At 39.6% G+C, this 17054-nt stretch overlaps 1 long non-coding RNA gene and 2 pseudogenes across 1 annotated transcript in view; 1 reads left to right on the forward strand and 2 right to left on the reverse strand.

Annotated features, from left to right (window-relative positions):
- The window catches only part of LOC138930106 (E3 ubiquitin-protein ligase Hakai pseudogene), a 96885-nt pseudogene extending 96199 nt beyond the window's left edge, over positions 1-686 (reverse strand).
- LOC138931170 (uncharacterized) overlaps positions 1-17054 on the forward strand; it is an 854662-nt gene that overhangs the window by 404017 nt on the left and 433591 nt on the right. The window lies entirely within an intron of this gene.
- LOC138930107 (CD2 antigen cytoplasmic tail-binding protein 2 pseudogene) lies at positions 1784-2438 on the reverse strand (annotated as a pseudogene).

Genomic DNA, 17054 nt, shown 5'->3' on the forward strand with positions numbered 1-17054 from the left:
TACTTTATAATGGTATTTGTATATAAGAGCATTTATTTATACATGAAAGTTCAAAGTTAAAAGCGCTGATGAATTAGGGACGTGATTCGTAACATTATAAAATGCCTTCCCAATATGCCTCAATTTCTCATTTTGTGTCTTTAAATATTATATTCTATCGGTATATTTGTATGTTTAAAATCAGTAGTGATGACTACTCGAAGATGGACACGAAACATGTTAGAAATGATCATATTTGTTTGTGGAAAGATACAGCTGGTTATACAGAAATGTCATTTGTACCCTCCTTTTGGGAACCTAGTCTGCTGTAAAGTGAGGCTCACCCTTCTGTGAGAGCTTAATTTCATACTGTACAGAATAAGTGTTTTCATTCTTATTTACAAAACAACTTTGCAAAGGGAGTGATGAACTAACATGACCAAATATGCCAAATTGCTACCTAGGCTTTTGATTTCTTTGGCCTTCTGCCAAATAGCTAATATATAAGCAAATATATGTGTACAAGGGGACCTTGTGACTCAGTGCACACCCTTCTTTTTGCAAATTACCTGAAGTGGTTTTCAAACCTTTTTCTAAATTCAGAAGGCTGCAGCTGCTCTGAGTGAAGTCGGAGTTGGGGAGTCCCGAGTCTTTCCTCCTTAACACTCCCGCACCTCTGGCGTCCTTTTGCCCTCTCCTGTAGTCATCTTTTAGGCAGTTCAATGAAGCACAGTTTGACTACCACTTCTCAAATACATATTTTCTCAACTGATGTATAAAATGTTTATAACCATGTCATATATCCAAGAGAATAATAGATGAGCACCATATATCTACCAGCTAGCTTAAGAAATAGAGCATTATCAGTGCACCTGAAAACTGCTGTACCCTCATGATAGGAAGGAACTGTACCAAATTGTGTGTTCACTGTCCTCTTGTTCTTTTCAGTTTTAAAAATCACATACATATGTATGTGTGTGTGTATATAAATATTTATAAAAATATTGTTTATATTTGCATGTTTTTCACTTCATAGGGATGGAATAATACTGTGACTTTCTTTATTCCATTAACAGTATATTTCTGAGATACTTTTATGTCATTGCATGTATTTTATTCATTTTCAGTATTCCAGTGTATGCATATTTTATAATTTAAATTTTTCCTATTGATGAATAAGTGGTTTGTTCTCAGGTTTTGGCGTTATAAATGCTGCTGTGAAACATTTTTCTTCTTTATTTACATTTATTTTTAATTAGGGGATAATTGCTTTGCAATATTGTATTGGTTTCTGACATGTATCAACATGAGGCAGCCATAGGTATACCCATGTCTCCTTCCTCTTGAATCTCCCTCCCTGAAACATTCTTGTAGATGTTTCTTGTACATGTTCAAGAATTTTTCTAGGGTATGTGTATAGCAGAGGAAGTTACTTGATGATAGAGAATAAGCATATTCAGCTTTTCCAAAGATCAATGTCAGCAGAGTGTAAAAGTTTTGTTACTCCTCATCTTCACCAACATTTATTAACAGACTTTTAATTTATTATAAATTTTGTTGTAAAATTCATATCATTATGTTTTTATTTTGTGTTTCTCTGCTTAAAATTGGTTTGCAGCTTTTCTTGTCCCCCCCCTGCCCCCGCAGCTAAAGACTTTTATTGGGAAAAGGAAGTTGACTAAAAAGTGGGCTCCAACATCCTCACTGCCTGACACAGCCAGAGCCTCCTCCACAAAGTCCAGGAAAGAAGGGACCACCCTCAGTAGGCTCAGATGTAGAGGTCAAAGTCAGTCTGTTTGGATTTCTAGAACTGTTGACCAGGAAGATCCAGCTTCCAGCAATAAACCCCATCCTGAAGGTAGCCTTCATGAGGGGAACTGGGCTTCCTAGCCCTCTTGTTGCTCCCTTCGCCTTCCCCCCAAGTTCCTAGATACCTCAGTGCCCAGCCACTGTCTCTCTTGGCAGCATAAGCTCCAGAGTGCCCTCCAGGAGGGCTTGGGTGCTCACTGGAGTCTGGCCAAGCTGTCGTCGCCCTCTGAGTCTGACAGAGGCTGCTGATCAGATGGCTGCTCTCTGATTTTCACCCAATCAATGTTGTCCGGCCAACTGTCTCAGATCTGAGCATCCCAGTTCAGGAAATAGTTACCATCAGCCTCAAAGTGACCTTCCTCTATCTCCTCCTGCAGCTTGAAGAGTATAATCCACACACCTCCATCACTGGAGAGTGTGGCTGCTTCCTGACCTCCCACATCCTCTGAGGCCAACACGTCATATTTGCTGGACCCTTCATCATCATTCTTCTCCTTCTCATCACTGTCCAAAGAGTGTTTGCCTTCGAAGCGGCTCCCAGGGCCTCCTACCCCAGCCACAGGGTCCACTAATTTTTTCTTGGGGACACTGATATCATCCTCATCATCCTCATCTCTCACACCTTGGAAGGTAACTTTCCTCTTTGGCATGACTGGACAGAAGGACTGTCCCCAAACTAAGGATCTGGAAAAGGTGAGGGAAGAGAGAGAGAGAGGTTTTCTCTAGGGCTGCATCCAGGCCACCTACCCACCACCTTCTTTTTATGTTTTATAAGTGAAAGAAAGTGAAAATCACTCAGTCATATCTGACTGTTAGCAACTTCATGGACTGTACAGTCCATAGAATTCTCCACGCCAAAATACTGGAGTGAGTAGCCTTTCCCTTCTCCAGGAGATCTTCCCAACCCAGGGATCGAACCCAAGTCTCCTGTATTGCAGGCAGATTCTGTACCCACTGAGCCACAAGGGAAGCCCATGTATTATAAGCCACTTAGAATTCTTCTTTGGTCAAAAACCTGTTCATATCATTGGACCATTTTTCTATTGCACAATTTGTGTTTTCCCTTACAGGGATTGTTTACGTCTTTCTGATACTAATTCTTTGCCAGTTACATGACTCAATAATTTTGTCTCCTCTAAGTTTATAAGTTGCCTTTTAATTACTTTGTGGTGTCTTGTGATACACAAGTTCTCAATTTCGATGCTTCAGACTTATCAGTTTTTTCTTTATGATAGGCATGTTACTGATATATTTAGAATGTTTTCTCTAACCTGAGATCCTAAAAAATATTTTCCCTTAAATTTTTTTTTAAACTTTCACCTTTCAAATGAAGTCTTCTTTCATTGATCTGCAACTGATTTTGTATGGTGTGATGTAGGGATTCAATTTTACTTTTTTATCCATATAAATAGCCCAGAACCATTTATAAAATAGCCCATTATTTCCCTTCTGATCTTTAGTGACTAACTCTGTCATATATCTGGTTTTCATATATGCAAAGTTTTATATTTCTGGATTCTCCATTCCATTGGTCTATTTTCTTATCTCATCCTAATTACTGTCACTTTATAAGCTTTTAAGATTTTGGAGAGGGGAGCAAATCTCAGCTTTTCAGGATCATTTTGTCTATTCTTGGCCATTTGCTCTGTGAAGATATTTTAGATTGGTTGGATATTGGAGAGAGGGATGAAGGAGTTATTAAGGAAAAGAAAGGGAGAGAAGGTTTACAAATAAACATTTGCTCATGCTACAGTTATTCTAAAGTTATTCTACAAGTCACCTCTGCTTTTGAAGTCAGATATTTTCAAAGATCAGAAAATCTGCCTGCCTATATTTATTGGCATCACTGTAAATACTCTGAGATGCACAGGGATAATGTCGTTTTTATTTCTTCTAAGATTTATTTCTTTGGTATCTCACTGTTTCATGGGATGCATTGTGATAAACATGGCCTCTGCTGTCAGGCATACTTCTGTTTAAATTCCTGCTCTGCTTCTTACTACCTATGTGACCTTAGGAATAATACTTAATCATTCTGAGACTTATTGTCTTTTTGGTTTGTGAGTGGTGGTGGTAGAGATTATGATGAGGATAATAATAAAATAACTATTATTAACCTACTGTGTTTTATATTGTTGCTATAACAAATTACCAAAAACTTAGTGCCTCAAAACAACACAAATTTAATATCTTATGGTTCTGTAGGTCAGAAGTCTGACAAGGCTCTTCCTGGACTAAAGTTTTCTGAAGGATTCCTTTCTGGAAGATTTGGAGGGGATTCCATTTCCTGCTTACTCAGATTATTGGTAGAATTCAGCTCCTTTCAGTTCCTTGTTGGCTGTCAGCTGACAGACAATCCCAGCTTGTGGAGGTCACCTGCATTTCTAGGATTTCAGCCTGCTTCCTGCATCTTCAGAGCCAACAGTGGTGGATGTGAGTCCTTACCTTTCGAATCTTTCTTGCCTCTTTTTCCATTACAGAGATACAAAAGAGGAGCACAGGAAAAAGACCATGTAATTATGGAGGCAGAGAGTGGAGTGATGCTGCCAAGAAAAGACAAGAATTGCAGGCCACCACCAGACACTAGGAAGAGGAAAGGAAAGGTTCTTCCCTAGAGCTTTCAGAAAGAGTATGGTCCTGCTAACACCTTGATTTTGCACATCTAGCCTCTAGAACTGTGAGAGTATACATTTCTTTTGTTGTGAGCAACCTAGTTTGTGGAATTTTGTTATGGTAGCCCAGGAAACTAATATAACCACTTACCATGCTTTCTCAAATTTGTTTTTCTTTGAAGTAGCATATGAAAAATGCTCTTGTTAATTTCCAGTGTATAAGACACCTGCATTCGAACATATGTCCTAAGGTACAGGCAGTACCCTAAGAAAGATTTGTTTGGCATAGCCCCTAATAGTAGAATGAAGATCAATGAGTTAAAGTTCTAAGGAAACTGATTTTTAGTTCAATATATAAAATAGTTTTCTAACAATTACAATAGCACATGGCCGTAAGAGCTACTCACATTGTCAGACCCCAAACTTTTGGTTGAGGTCTTGGAACTAGTTTTTCACGAATGTTTTGGATAAAAAATTAATTTTAAATGGAATTAGATGGGAATAGAAGGATTGGGAGTTTGAGATTAGCAGATGCAAACTATCACATAGGATGGAAAACAATAAGGTCTTACTGTATAGCACAGGGAACTATGTTCAATATCCTGTGATAAACTATATTGGAAGAAAATATAAAAAAGAATCTTTATGTATAACTGAGTCACTTTCCTATACAGCTGTACTTCCATAAAATTTTTAAAAATAAAGAGAATTAGGTATTCTCATGGTAAACAAAATTTTTTTTCCATTTTAACATAAAAATCTGAACTATTGCTTGCTTACATAGATGTATATAAGAAAAATGAAGAATGCTCTTACCAACATTTTTTGTGTGTAGTACAAACAGTTGGTTGATCTGGAACAGAACTCAGTTAAGGCTATATCCTGATCAATTGGTAGAATTTTTTTTTTAAAGCAGTAAGTCATCCCTTTATTGAGTGTTCCCTGTGTGGTAGAAGAGCTTTAGATAATGTCATCACTGCCCTAGTTGATTTTATACTCTGGCTGAGTTGTGTAGTAGACGTTTGCTGGGTGCTTTTACAGGATACATTCTTTTCCTAACAATACTCAAATTTTCCTTGTTATATCCACCCCTATCCTTCAAAGACTATGTGTTTCAGGTTACCTAATCAGGGTGAGTTTTACTTCTCTTGTTTGGAATGCTGCTAAGATGTCTGTGTCCCTCTGGAGATTAATAAGAAATATATAGTCTTAATCATGGCTGGCAACTGTGTGATTGCCAAGAGAAGAACCAGTTTTTGGATAAAGCTGACACTGAGGATGTCAGAGCAGAAAGATGTAAGGAAATTGAGTCCTTGAAACATCATTGAAGTATTGGGTCAGCCAATATCTGGATGATCCAATTAAGTGAGAAAATAAATCCACTTTTTGTTTAAGCCAGTTTGCATTGGGTTTTCTGTTTATTCCAGCATAAAATCTTATCTAATATGTTCATAAATCAATTGAAGAACAATAAATGACAATATATAAAATACATAGTCCAGTGCTAGATATACTAAACCACTAGCAGCATCAGCACCATTCCAGGGAACTTGATAGAAATGCAAATTTTCAGGCCTCAAACTTTCTGACTCAAACTATGCAGGTGAGGCTCAGGAATCTTAGTTTTAACAAGCCCTACAGGGGATTCTGAGGTATGCTAGGGTTTGAAAACCACTACCCCAGAAGTTTGGGAAAGGAAGACTTCACGGAGAGGGTGAGACAGGCTAAATATAGCAGAAAGATAGACTTTAGAAAAGAAGATGTGTGGACCAGAATGAATAAAGGCACAGAGGTAGGAATGAATGTTATTGAGCATTATCTGGCTAATTGTGACTTTAATAAAATAGTGAAGGGTTAAAATTCCCTGGGAAGTAGGGTAGTAGAGAGGTGGTAGCTGACATTGTTTTTATTTTTTGTCCTGTTACTCTCATTTTATCTGAACTCATTAAAAATTCCTGAGCAATAAAATGAAATGTTGCTACTCTCCATTGCAGGCAATATATGTTGAGATCAATCTGACTGGACTATAGCCATAAAAATTAAGAGCATCATGTCACAACATGAGGATGGTCTAGTCCTACTTGTATTGGTGTCAGGTAGATAGAGGAGCCTCCTTCCTGTATTTCAAAATTTTGTTTGAAGGGAATTACTTTTATCTTGTCAAAATCTGACACAAACAGGGTGACACTAGCAGTAAGAATTTAATCTGCCTTGGCTTTATGAGATTTTGGGTATAATTCTTTGTCTTCTTCCTCCTTCCTTGCCATGTATTGTGGGAGAAGTTTCCACCTTAAACACTGATGTCCTGTCCAAGGTTGTCCACCACCTGCCCATACTGCAGGCTCTGTTTGATAATGTGTGCTCAGATGGAACTGTTTACATTTCACCTTTTCCCTAAAGTACTGTGTGCCATGCATAATGACACAGCCTGTGGAATTATGGAATGGCAGCTCATTTCAGCTCAGAGGGAGTGCTAGAAAATGAGAGAGAAGCATTTTATAGGCTGAAATGCTAACTGCTACAGTAAACCAAACTCTAGATCTTAAAGTCTGAGTCTTTCCCAGACTTGTCTAGACCTAAGTTTATGGTGGTAGTGGTGTGTGTGTGTAAGTGACGGGGGTGTTGAAGGAGGAGAAGGAAGGGTTTTAATCTAATGATGCAAACACTCTTCTTTATTGACAACTAGCTTGCTGCTGCTAAGTTGCTTCAGTCGTGTCCGACTCTGTGCGACCCCAGAGATGGCAGCCTACCAGGCTCTTCTGTCCCTGGGATTCTCCAGGCAAGAACACCAGAGTGGGTTGCCATTTCCTTCTCCAATGCATGAGAGTGAAAAGTGAAAGTGAAGTTGCTCAGTCATGTCTGGCTTCGTGATCCCATGTACTGCAGCCCACCAGCTCCTCCATCCATGGGATTTTCCAAGCAAGAATACTGGAGTGGGGTGCCATTGCCTTCTCTGAGCTTTCTGCTAAGGATTGCCAGAATAGTGAAGAAACATTTCTAAAGCAAAAGTACTGCTTAGTGTATTTAGGCATTGTTTAATTAGTCCTGCTAATGGGGCTTTATTTTAGAGAGGATTTAATGGTCTCGATATTGAGTGACCTTGGTATGGCAAAGACAGGTGTGTGTCCTGTTTATAAAATGCAAATAATGGAAGTGGCTTTGGAGTTGAGCCAAAAAACCATCAGCACCAAGCTAAGGTTACTTTACATCTGCTCACTTTGCAGGTCAGATTGAAAGATGCCTGAGACGAGCAATAAATCCTTCCCCTCTGCCACTATCGCAGGACAAGTCAGCCAGTCAATCACTTATTTTTTGTTCAGATAGACTGACTCATTGTTTCCCTTGCTTTGGGGGGGGGCATCTAAAGTTTAATTTTTTTTCCTTTCCTAGGGGATAAGGGAGTGATTGTGGGAAGAAAACGGTCAAATTATGGGCCACTAGTGAATTGTAGGGCTAGATAAGTCATTTCAACCTCACACTTTGCTTGGAGAAGCACCTTGAAGCTATGCTATCTTGTTCCCTGGTGGCACAATTTCTGCAGGCAGAATGGTTTCCATGGGCACAAGCTGGCAGAGACTTGGATTTCCAATGTTTTTTATTTTTTTGAGAAGGTGGTGCTTTAATAGTCTTAACAAAAGACTGATAGTGTAATTGCTGCACACTATCCTAGAGTATCTTACCAGTTTTTGCTAGCTCTGGGCTGTGAGGCTATTTGGGGGATGAATATGTGCATGGCTTCCCTTCTATATTTGGAAGGTCTCAAGCCCTGGTATGTTTCTAATGGACCCTTATAGAGGCTCCACTTCTGGGTTCATTTTCAATTATGAAATGTATCTCTGGCACTCAGTATGAGTTGTTTGAAGCTAAAGGAAGATATTTAGTTTGACATCCCCCACAGTGACTGTTGTGAAATGTTAACATGAGATAAGGCCCTGCTGCAGTCAGCATACCCATGAGACAGTTGACCGGTATGTAGTAAATATCTACTAATGATTAGACCCTGGGGTCAAAGTGAAGATACAAAGATGTTAAATATCTAAATTATCTGCATACAATTGGTTTAGTGATTTTGTTATTATGTTTATTTTACAAAATTTACTGTTTTTTTTTTTTTTTGGTTGGTTTTCCTGTTGGTGAGTACAAATTACCCTTAGAATGCAGTTCTGCCTCTCTACTTTCTCAACAGTGTGCCTTTGGGTAAGTCTTGCCCTCTCAGTCTCAGTTAACTGTAAAAAGAGATAACCCTTGATCTTTATCAGACATAGAGTTATTGTAAGTGTAGTGAATAGTCCCAGTTGAAGTCTAAGCTGGTATTACTCTATTAATTGGGCATCTCTGGGCACATCTGGAAGGACTGTGAGGCACATTTGCCAGGAGTCAGTTCTTATAAAGGACCTCAGAGTCTCTTGGAAAAGAACTCCTAAGGAAAAAAAGCTTCAGTCACATGAACTTGCCACAGAACATAGTGCTCGGAAGCCAGAAAAAGGGAAATAGCAGAGCCTCGATAATCAAGACTAAGCAGAAAGATAGTTGGTACACTTTAGTCTAAGCAACAGGCCAGAGCAACCTATATTGGAGTGTTAGGGAAATAAATGTAGGAGATGAAAATCACTTTGGGAGGGCTAAGCAAAGAGCGATGACAAGAAAGGAAATGACAGTCACTAGAGACTGGGTTCCACAGTCCTTCTAAGCATCAGGAGAGAGGTTGTCTCTAGTATCTGTTCCTGGACTATGGAGTTTACCCACTAGATGGAACAGTAGTTTTACATTTCCTCTTCAATGTACAGATAGTAAATCAGAGATCTTGTTATAAATAAAATTTGACCAAACAAAACTGATCAGTCACTCAGTCGTGTCCGACTCTTTGCGACCCCATGAATTGAAGCATGCCAGGCCTCCCTGTCCATCACCAACTCCCGGAGTTCACCCAAACTAATGTCCATCGATTCGGTGATGCCATCCAGCCATCTCATCCTCTGTCGTCCCCTTCTCCTCCTGTCCCCAATCCCTCCCAGCATCAGGGTCTTTTCCAGTGAGTCAACTCTTCGCATGAGGTGGCCAAAGTACTGGAGTTTAAGCTTTAACATCATTCCTTCCAAAGAAATCCCAGGGTTGATCTCCTTCAGAATGGACTGGTTGGATCTCCTTGCAGTCCAAGGGACTCTCAAGAGTCTTCTCCAACATCACAGTTCAGAAGCATCAAATCTTCGGCGCTCAGCCTTCTTCACAGTCCAACTCTCACATCCATACATGACCACTGGAAAAACCATAGCCTTGACTAGATGGACCTTTGTTGCCAAAGTAATGTCTCTGCTTTTGAATATACTATCTAGGTTGCTCATAACTTTCCTTCCAAGGAGTAAGGGTCTTTTAATTTCATGGCTGCAGTCACCATCTGTAGTAATTTTGGAGCCCCCCAAAATAAAGTCTGACACTGTTTCCACTGTTTCCCCATCTATTTCCCATGAAGTGATGGGACCAGATGCCATGATCTTCGTTTTCTGAATGTTGAGCTTTAAGCCTACTTTTTCACTCTCCTCTTTCACTTTCATCAAGAGGCTTTTTAGTTCCTCTTCACTTTCTGCCATAAGGGTGGTGTCATCTGCATATCTGAGGTTATTGATATTTCTCCTGGCAATCTTGATTCCAGCTTGTGCTTCTTCCAGTCCAGCGTTTCTCATGATGTACTCTGCATATAAGTTAAATAAGCAGGGTGACAATATACAGCCTTGACGTACTCCTTTTCCTATTTGGAACCAGTCTGTTGTTCCATGTCCAGTTCTAACTGTTGCTTCCTGACCTGCATATAGGTTCTCAAGAGGCAGGTCAGGTGGTCTGGTATTCCCATCTCTCTCAGAATTTTCCACAGTTTATTGTGATCCACACAGTCAAAGGCTTTGGCATAGTCAATAAAGCAGAAATAGATGTTTTTCTGGAACTCTCTTGCTTTTTCCATGATCCAGCGGATGTTGGCAATTTGATCTCTGGTTCCTCTGCCTTTTCTAAAACCTGCTTGAACATCTGGAAGTTCACGGTTCACGTATTGCTGGAGCCTGGCTTGGAGAATTTTGAGCATTACTTTACTAGCGTGTGAGACGAGTGCAATTGTGTGGCAGTTTGAGCATTCTTTGGCATTGCCTTTCTTTGGGATTGGAATGAAAACTGACCTTTGCCAGTCCTATGGCCACTGCTGAGTTTTCCAAATTTGCTGGCATATTGAATGCAGCACTTTCACAGCATCATCTTTCAAGATTTGACATAGCTCAACTGGAATTCCATCACCTCCACTAGCTTTGTTTGTAGTGATGCTTTCTAAGGCCCACTTGATTTCACATTCCAGGATGTCTGGCTCTAGATGAGCGGTCACACCATCATGATTATCTTGGTTGTGAAGATCTTTTTTGTACAGTTTTTCTGTGTATTCTTGCCACCTCTTCTTAATGTCTTCTGCTTCTGTTAGGTCCATACCATTTCTGTCCTTTATTGTGCCCATCTTTGCATGAAATGTTCCCTTGGTATCTCTAATTTTTCTTGAAGAGATCTCTAGTCTTTCCCATTCTGTTGTTTTCCTCTATTTCTTTGCATTGATCACTGAGGAAGGCTTTCTTCTCTTCTTGCTATTCTTTGGAGCTCTGCATTCAGATGCTTATATCTTTCCTTTTCTCCTTTGCTCTTCGCCTCTCTTCCTTTCACAGCTATTTGTAAGGCCTCCTCAGACAGCCATTTTGCTTTTTGCATTTCTTTTCCATGGGGATGGTCTTGATCCCTGTCTCCTGTACAATGTCACGAACCTCATTCCATAGTTCATCAGGCACTCTATCAGATCTAGTCTCTTAGATCTATTTCTCACTTCCACTGTATAATCATAAGGAATTTGATTTAGGTCTTACCTGAATGGTCTAGTGGTTTTCCCTACTTTTTTCAATTTAAGTCTGAATTTGGCAATAAGGGGTTCATGATTGGAGCCACAGTCAACTCCTGGTCTTGTTTTTACTGACTGTATAGAGCCTCTCCATCTTGTGTACAGTTTCCTAAGGAAAATGAGTCTGTTGGTTCACTCTTTTCCCAGAGGTAGTATTCAGAGTATAGGGACTGTATGTGACTGGCCAGTCAGGGCTCCACTAAATTCTGTGTATGAAAATGTGGTGGTGGTGGTGGTGGTGAGGTCTGGTGTTCTTACTTTAGCAGTGGGCCTGGGATGTTGAAATAATCAATTAGGGATCGTGAGTGCAGCATGGGCAGGAGCTCCTCTGTGGGAAAGAAGTTGGCTGTTGCTCTTAGGAGAGCTGGCTTCTGCTTCACAGAGTAGGATAAGGAGACAGGAGCTTATAGGAAGATTGACCACACATCCCAGTCTGCCCCAGATAAACCCAATATGTACCTGTAGTTATGGCATAATTATTAAGGGATCCTCTTTTCATTCCTCAGATTATCCTGTTTTAGATGGCAGATTATGTGGCAGGGCGCTTGACGGAGGTTGATCTGTCCTTTTGAATTCCTATGCTGCTTTGCTGTCTGGCCTTTCAGTTGGCAATTACTTCACTTTGCCTGAGCCATCTGAAGTGCTCTACTCCCTTTCTGTTAGGTTCCTCTTCTGTTTGCTTCCTTGTTACTCTTTCCATACATCTCACCCTCTCTTTCTTCCCATCTCCTGTCTGCTTCCTTATCTTCCTCTCTTTTCCCCATCCCAGGCTCTTGGGAAATGCTTTATGCTTGTGACTTTTATGACCATGGGGATTGTGTAGCCTGATCCTGGCTTTGTATCAGGCTGCAGTGGCCTTAATACTTGATTCATTTTTGTCCTTTTGCCATTTTTGAATTTGATGACCAAATGCACAAACAAGAATTGTCTCTTTGTTCTGTTTGAAGAGGTCAGCCTTGCACATCATTTGCATATCTTAAAAAAAGTATTTGTTTTATTTATTAATTGGTGGAAAATTGCTTTACAATTTTGTGTTGGTTTCTGCGTATGTACACCACGAATCAGTCATAATTTATACATATATATACGTATATATCCCTTACCTTCCAAACCTCCCTTTTCTCCCCCCATCCCACCACTCTAGATCATCACAGAGAGCCAGGGTGGGCTCTTTGTGTTATTTAGCAACTTTTCACTAACTCTTTTATACATGACAGTGTCTATATGTCAGTGCTACTTTTTCAGTTCCTCCCACCATCACCTTCCCTCACCGTGTCCACAAGTCCATTCTCTACTAGGTTCATCAGTACTGTTTTCCAGGACTAGATTCCATATATATGCATTAATATATGATACTTATTTTTCCTTTGTGACTGACTTCACTCTGTAAAAGAGGCTCTAGGTTGATCCACCTCACTACAGCTGACTCAGATTTCTTCCTTTTTATGGCAGAGTAATATTCCATTGTGTAAATGTACCACAACTTCTTTATCCATTCATCTATGGACATATAGATTGCTTTCATGTCCTAGATATTGTAAATAGTGCTGCAGTGAACATTGGGGTACATGTGTCTTTTAGAGTTGTGCTTTTCTTAGTGTATATACCCAGTAGTGGGATTGCTGGGACATATGGTAAATTTATCCCCAGTTTTTTAAGGAATCTTCATACTGTATCCCTTAATGGCTGCATCAGTTTATATTCTCACCAACAGTGCAGGAGGATTCCTTTTTCTCTACACCCTCTCCAGCATTTATTGTTTGTAGGTTTTTTGATGATGGCCATTCTGACTGGTGTGTGGTGATACTTCCTTATAATTTTGATTTGCATTTCTCTAATAATGATGAACATTATTTCATGTTCATTTATGAACATCTTTGAATGTTGAACATCTTTTCATGTATTTATTTGCCATCTGTATGTCAGAGCCAAGGCTTTGTGAAATTTGGTACTGCCTACCTGTTACCATGATCCTGGTCTGAGAGATGATTAACCTTCACTACAGCAAATACTGATAGCAGTTTTCCCCAGAACAATGTGTACCACTATCCTTAAAGGAATTATAAGAAAATAAAAGTTCCTTGGGGATCACCAGGAAAGCCTAGTCATCCTACCCGGACTTCTGCTAATACAGCCCATTTACCTAATGTCAGGATTTGGTCCACTCACACTCTTCCAGCATAGGACAGTGAAACCAATAGTTGTATGAAATGTGTAGATTGTTTATTCATCTTCATATCATTCAGTTTTTATATTTCTAGGGAGTGAAGACAGTTAAACACAAGAGCAATTTTATAGGTTTATCAGGGCACTGATGTCATCTGGGGATAGCATACTTCACTTACAAATCATGTGTGAAAAACAGAATCAGACACAAATCACTGAGAAATGCAGTTAATGTTTTATGAGTTCATAAATCCAGAGCTATGACTAACACTGGGACCTCCAGTGGAAGCCTCCAACCTTATAATTCAGCAGCTCCAAGGATTAATTTTATCACACAGAGTTTGGGCCGGAAGCTGAAGTACATCTGCATGCAAATTCAGACCATGGAAAATAGCTGAACACATTTCTGCATGGAGATTTGTGAATGTGCACTGGTGAAATAACCTCATAAGGGGCCTTTGAGTTGTCACTTGCTAGTTCCACATACAATGTGAAGTATCCAGGACAGTAAACCTTCTGTTCAAAGCAATCATCAGTGTTTAATAATAAGAAAGCTAGTCATATAAAATTCGTGGTTGACAGTCATTGTCTCATATGATTATGTAGATTTGTACCCCAGTTTTACAGAGAGAAAATTGAGGTTAAGAAATGTTAAATACACTGCTCAAGATCACAAAGTTGTAGAATTGGGCCTTCTGATTCCATGGCTGATTCTCTTCCTATAATATCACAGTGTCTCTAACAAGAATCCAGTGAAACCAGCCCATCTCTTTTGCACTTTCATAAATATTAGGCTTCATGGATGGTGACATATACATCCAGCAAAATACGGAAATGAGGATGCTTTTGGGAGGACATCCCTATGTAATACATATTGTATTCACCAGGAAAGAATTTGATCGGAACTGGAGCTCCACTACATATCAGTGCTAAGGGGAAAAAGGCCCCTGTTTTCTATCTAATGATCTATTTTGTACAACCACAGTGGATTCTGGCAGCCAAGGCTGACCTTACATGGAAGCAGAGTTGATAACTACCTCTATGGTATGAATTAAAGGGACTGGGGAGGCTACCTTCCCATCAACACTAGTAGAGATTTATTCTTTATTCATCTCTACTGAGAGATAAGTATAACTTTTTATTTTGAAATAATTAAAGACCATGGGAAGTTATAAAATAGTACAGAGAGTTTCTTGTACACTTTGCTTAGCTTCCTCTACTGTTAATCTTACATAGAAGTGTTGAATAATTTCAAAACCAAGAATCTGACATTGGTATAATACTGTTAACGAGACTACAAGACTGATTTCAGTTTCAGTTTCTTCATATACTTATTTACGTCTCTCTGTGTGTAGTGTGTGTGCAGTCAAAGTCGCTTCAGTCATATCCAACTCTGTGTGACCCTGTGGACCATAGCCTGCCAGGCTCCTCTGTTCATAGGATTTTCCAGGCAAGAATACTGGAGTGGATTGCCAATCCCTTCTCCAGGGGATCTTCCCGACCCAGGGATCAAACCCAGTCTCATGTCTCCTGCATTAGCAGAAGGATTCTTTACCACTAGCACCTATGTGTAGGGCTCTATATAATTTTATCTCTCTCTCTCTCTCTCTTTTTTTTTTTTAGTTTAAGGCTCTTGTCCTTATTGTAATTCAGTCTTCTCCTTGGATAGAGATAGTGTGTTATGACAGAAGGAATGTGGGCTTTGGAACCTAATAAGCTTTGGATTTCATGTCCTTGAGCCTCAGTTTTCTCCTCTGTGAAATGGGCATAATAGTTTCTAAATCACATGGCTTTTGTGAAGAAGAAATGGGATGATATATATAAAATGTCTGACCCAGCAAATGTTTCTCTCCCTCATTTCTCATTCCTTGAGTGAGGTAGCATTTGAAGCTGTTCTCAGTTCTTTGTACCCTTGATTCTTTCCTAATAAGAGCAAGTTTTAATGGGCAGAGATGAGAAATGGATTAAATCATTCTGAATAGTGGCATCAATGAAAGATTTCAATGATTTAATAATTTTGCCTGGCAGTAATCCTCTTGTTGGTGGCCTGTAGGTTGTTCCTGTAAAACATGAATGTTTATAATATTCTTGCTCCTATACTTTTTCTTTTGTCATAAATTAATATTGAGTACAAATAATAGTCATCACTTCTTATCAGTCTTATCTAGAAATTCTACTTACCATTCTTATCACAAATTCAGAATCGTGTGCTGAGGGGAAGTCTGAGGGAGCGACAGTGTGAAAGTCAAACATTTCTGGAGATTTGACTATTAAACAAATAGCCACTAGTAGATGTGAAGGCTAGCCTGAGTATATGATTAGGTTGTTTCTATTGCTTATTTACTGGGTAGAAGTGGTGACCACAGGATGGAACTGTCTCTCTTACTGGGAAGATGATTTTTTTCCCCAATATGATAGAGGGGATACTACTTAATTTTTTTAAGTTAAGGTTTTGTTTCCTTTCATTTATGGGGACAGAGTGGAAAAAGTGTCAGACTTTATTTTTCTGGGCTCCAAAATCACGGCAGATGGTACTTGCAGCCATGAGATTAAAAGACACTTACTCCTTGGAAGGAAAGTTATGACCAACCTAGATAGCATATTGAAAAGCAGAGATATTACTTTGCCAACAAAGCTCCATTTAGTCAAGGCTATGGTTTTTCCAGTGGTCATGTATGGATGTGAGAGTTGGACTGTGAAGAAAGCTGAACACTGAAGAATTGATGCTTTTGAACTGTGGTGTTGGAGAAGACTCTTGAGAGTCCCTTGGACTGCAAGGAGATCCAGCCAGTCCATTCTAAAGGAGATCAGTCCTGGGTATTCATTGGAAGGACTAATGCTGAAGCTGAAACTCCATTACTTTGGCCACCTGATGTGAAGAGTTGACTCACTGGAAAAGACCCTGATGCTGGGAGGGATTAGGGGCAGGAGGAGAAGGGGACGACAGAGGATGAGATGGCTGGATGGCATCACTGACTCGATGGACATGAGTTTGAGTCAACTCCAGGAGTTGGTCATGGACAGGGAGGCCTGGCGTGCTGTGATTCATAGGGTTGCAAAGAGTGGGACACGATTGAGTGACTGAACTGAACTGAAAAGTCAGATTTAGTAATCTTTTCAAAGAACTAGCATTTGATTTCGTGATTCTTTTCTATGATTTTTTTTGTTTTCATTGACTTTTGTGTAGTTTCATTATTCTGATTGCATTGGCTTTGATTTCTTTTTCTAGTCTTAAGATGGAATTGACACCATTGAATGAAGCCTTCTCTAATTATAGCTGTTAAATGCTATGTAAATTTCATCCTAAACACTACTTTAGCTGCATCCAGATAAGTTTTAGTACATGTGTTTTTTTTTAAATTTTTAGCTTTTTATTTTTTAAATTTTAAAATCTTTAATTCTTACATGCATTCCCAAACATGAACCCCCCTCCCACCTCCCTCCCCATAACATCTTACTGGGTCATCCCCATGCACCAGCCCCAAGCATGCTGCATCCTGCATCAGACATAGACTGGCGATTCAATTCACATGATAGTATACATGTTAGAATGTCATTCTCCCAAA

This window comes from Ovis canadensis, chromosome X (genome assembly GCF_042477335.2).
Source record: "Ovis canadensis isolate MfBH-ARS-UI-01 breed Bighorn chromosome X, ARS-UI_OviCan_v2, whole genome shotgun sequence".
Lineage (NCBI taxonomy): Eukaryota > Metazoa > Chordata > Mammalia > Artiodactyla > Bovidae > Ovis > Ovis canadensis.